This window comes from Siphateles boraxobius, unplaced genomic scaffold, assembly GCF_051911475.1.
Source record: "Siphateles boraxobius isolate OS27281-9 unplaced genomic scaffold, OSU_SipBor_1 122, whole genome shotgun sequence".
Taxonomy (NCBI): Eukaryota; Metazoa; Chordata; class Actinopteri; order Cypriniformes; family Leuciscidae; genus Siphateles; species Siphateles boraxobius.
The window spans coordinates 190,376-195,000 of record NW_027508725.1 but is presented as its reverse complement, the minus strand read 5'-3'; positions in this window follow the sequence as shown (position 1 = coordinate 195,000).

Below are 4,625 nucleotides of genomic sequence, written 5' to 3'. Positions count from 1 at the left end.
ACGGTGACACAGTCGTCCCATTGCCAGAGCTATTTTTCACTCAATTTAGCTCCAAATGATGGCTAACCTTGGGTTCTCCCTCTGGGCAAGGTTTATGCAATGATTAATGGCGAGTGTTTGGCCGGCTCCACCTGAGGGACCGGCCCATCTGCAGACGGGTGTCAGGTAGAGCCGGGCGCCTGCAGGTGTCTGATGGAGAGTGGCAGCTTCCCTTCAGCATCACGGCTGATCGCTAGCATCTGCACTCGTTCTGTCTGTTTGCTTCGAGATGTTGCTCTCCTGGAATCCTCTTCTGTTCAGAGGCAAGAAAAAGACACCGACACCATGATGCACTGTTGGTCTTTGATTCATACGAGGCTTAGACTCACGGGATTCATTCATGAATAGAAGATTTGTCAGTTTTTCAGGAAAATTTTACTGTGTTAAATGGGAAAATGGTTTATAATAAAATTTAGGCCTGGATAAGGAGAATACATTTTAAAAGTTAAAGTGTAATTTTATGTTTTTAGTCAAGGGAAAGACCTGCTAGTGTTTAATGCTATTGTTTGACATGCTAAATAAGCTCTATATAGCTTGTGCTATATGCTAGATGTTAGTTGTAATGGATAACAATGAATGGAGAAAATGTTTATAATATAATTTATATTTCATTGTAATTTATTTATAATAGTATAGAATACAGAACTATGGAAGCTTGTTTCTGCCACTAAATAAATAAATAATAATAATAATTGCGACTTTTTATCTCACAATTCTGACTTTTTTTCTCACAATTGCAAGTCAGATTTGCGAGATATAAAGTCAGAATTGCGTGATATAAAATCGCAATTGCGTGTTATAAAGTCAGAATTGAGTGATATAAAGTCAGAATTGAGTGATATAAAGTCAGAATTGCGTGATATAAAGTCAGAATTGCGTGATATAAAGTCAGAATTGAGTGATATAAAGTCAGAATTGCGTGATATAAAGTCAGAATTGCGTGATATAAAGTCAGAATTGAGTGATATAAAGTCAGAATTGAGTGATATAAAGGCAGAATTGCGTGATATAAAGTCAGAATTGAGTGAAATAAAGTCAGAATTGAGTGAAATAAAGTCAGAATTGCGTGATATAAAGTCAGAATTGCGTGATATAAAGTCAGAATTGCGTGATATAAAGTCAGAATTGAGTGATATAAAGTCAGAATTGAGTGATATAAAGTCAGAATTGCGTGATATAAAGGCAGAATTGCGTGATATAAAGTCAGAATTGAGTGAAATAAAGTCAGAATTGAGTGAAATAAAGTCAGATTTGCGAGATATAAAGTCAGAATTGTGTGATATAAAGTCAGAATTGCGTGATATAAAGTCAGAATTGAGTGATATAAAGTCAGAATTGAGTGATATAAAGTCAGAATTGCGTGATATAAAGGCAGAATTGCGTGATATAAAGTCAGAATTGAGTGAAATAAAGTCAGAATTGAGTGAAATAAAGTCAGAATTGCGTGATATAAAGTCAGAATTGCGTGATATAAAGTCAGAATTGAGTGATATAAAGTCAGAATTGAGTGATATAAAGTCAGAATTGAGTGATATAAAGTCAGAATTGAGTGATATAAAGTCGCAATTGCGTGATATAAAGTCAGAATTGCATGATATAAAGTCGCAATTGCGTGCCATAAAGTCAGAATTGAGTGATATAAAGTCAGAATTGCGTGATATAAAGTCAGAATTGAGTGATATAAAGTCGCAATTGCGTGTTATAAAGTCAGAATTGCGTGATATAAAGTCAGAATTGAGTGAAATAAAGTCAGAATTGAGTGAAATAAAGTCAGAATTGCGTGATATAAAGTCAGAATTGAGTGATATAAAGTCAGAATTGCGTGATATAAAGTCAGAATTGCGTGATATAAAGTCAGAATTGCGTGATATAAAGTCAGAATTGAGTGATAAAAAGTCAGAATTGCGTGATATAAAGTCAGAATTGCGTGATATAAAGTCAGAATTGCGTGATATAAAGTCACAATTGCGTGTTATAAAGTCAGAATTGAGTGATATAAAGTCAGAATTGCGTGATATAAAGTCAGAATTGCGTGATATAAAGTCAGAATTGAGTGAAATAAAGTCAGAATTGAGTGAAATAAAGTCAGAATTGCGTGATATAAAGTCAGAATTGAGTGATATAAAGTCAGAATTGCGTGATATAAAGTCAGAATTGCGTGATATAAAGTCAGAATTGCGTGATATAAAGTCAGAATTGAGTGATAAAAAGTCAGAATTGCGTGATATAAAGTCAGAATTGCGTGATATAAAGTCAGAATTGCGTGATATAAAGTCACAATTGCGTGTTATAAAGTCAGAATTGAGTGATATAAAGTCAGAATTGCGTGATATAAAGTCAGAATTGCGTGATATAAAGTCAGAATTGCGTGATATAAAGTCAGAATTGTGTGATATAAAGTCAGAATTGCATGATATAAAGTCGCAATTGCGTGTTATAAAGTCAGAATTGAGTGATAAAAAGTCAGAATTGCGTGATATAAAGTCAGAATTGCGTGATATAAAGTCAGAATTGCGTGATATAAAGTCAGAATTGCGTGATATAAAGTCAGAATTGAGTGATATAAAGTCAGAATTGAGTGATATAAAGTCAGAATTGCGTGATATAAAGTCAGAATTGCGTGATATAAAGTCAGAATTGAGTGATATAAAGTCAGAATTGCGTGATATAAAGTCAGAATTGCGTGATATAAAGTCAGAATTGCGTGTTATAAAGTCAGAATTGAGTGATATAAAGTCGCAATTGCGTGATATAAAGTCAGAATTGCGTGATATAAAGTCGCAATTGCGTGTTATAAAGTCAGAATTGCGTGATATAAAGTCGCAATTGCGTGATATAAAGTCAGAATTGCGTGATATAAAGTCAGAATTGAGTGATATAAAGTCAGAATTGAGTGATATAAAGTCAGAATTGCGTGTTATAATGTCAGAATTGCGTGATATAAAGTCGCAATTGCGTGTTATAAAGTCAGAATTGCGTGATATAAAGTCGCAATTGCGTGATATAAAGTCAGAATTGCGTGATATAAAGTCAGAATTGAGTGATATAAAGTCAGAATTGAGTGATATAAAGTCAGAATTGAGTGATATAAAGTCAGAATTGCGTGTTATAATGTCAGAATTGAGTGATATAAAGTCAGAATTATGAGATAATTCGTTTCTGACGTTATAACACGCTATTGCCACTTTATTTCACGCAATTCTGACTTTATATCTCGCAATTCTGAGAAAAAAAGTCAGAATTGTGAGATAAAAAGTCGCAATTACCTTTTTTATTTTTCATTCTGTGGCGGAAACAAGCTTCCATATTGATTGGATTTGGACAAATAATAATTTCAAATGTAGTCAAATAAATGTTTTTGTGCTCAATGTGTAACACACTTTCAAAACAGCTGGTTGGTAAAAAAAAAAAAAAGTTTCCATTTGTGGGCATTAATAAAAAACTCTTCTAAATCATTTACTGATTAGTTCGTGTTACTTTGAATATTTAGGCCTACTAATACATAATTAAAATCAAACCAGTACCTGTTAATAGCATGATCTAACAATCAACCGTTTTATTTTTATGTTAATTAACATTAACAAAGATTCACACATACTGTAACAAATGTATTGCTCATTGTTAGTTAATGTTAGTTTATTAACAATGTCTTTTAAATGACGTCTAAGTGTTTACATGACAATGATGTACTAAAAATGGGAAAGTTTTTCCTTTGCGTTTTTCGTGTACAGACGACAACGTTCTTCATCACACGGATCCTTTAAAACGACTAAAAAGGCTGTAATATTCATGCCAGGCCATTAGATGGCGATGTCACTTTGTAAAGAAACACTACGCGCCTATAGACTGAACACGTAATACATATGCACATGACGCCACCGGTTTCACAAATTCACGTTTTTCTAATTTACACAGAGACGATAACGGTATCATTTTCAGAAACTTGCACTTTGAAACCCGTTTTCAAATGTTTGTGTTTGCGCAGTGTTGTGTAAACAGCCACTCAAAGTGCAAGTATTTGAACGCCGTGTAAATTACAAAAACGTGAATTTGTGAAAACGGAGATGTCATGCACACGCGTATCACGTGTTCGCTTTATAGTTGCGCAGTGTTTCTTAACAAAGTGACATCGCTAACGACTGTACAGCACACAGCAGAATCTAGCGTTTTTAATCGTTTTCACGGATCCGTGTGAACGAGGATCATTTGGACAACGTTGTCATCTGTACGCGAAAAACAAAGTTAAAAAATTTCCGTTTTTAGCCCGTCATAGTCATGTAAACATACCTTTAAATAGATGTCATTTAAAAGACATTGTTAAGAAATACAGGAAATGGCTTTAATTTCAACATCAGGCATATCATGCTGTTATTCCTCATTTGGTTGAAAATTACTTCAATTATGTCGTGTTAAAGATTTAGTTTAAACATACCGCTGCTAGAAAGCACATAATGCCGTAAAGCCAATAACAAATAAATACACTTTAATCACTTTGAGAAGAAGTAATTAAAGAGACAATAAATATATAGGATAATAATATATCCTTTAGTTTCTGGAAACAAAACCTTCCCTGTATTTACCCACAT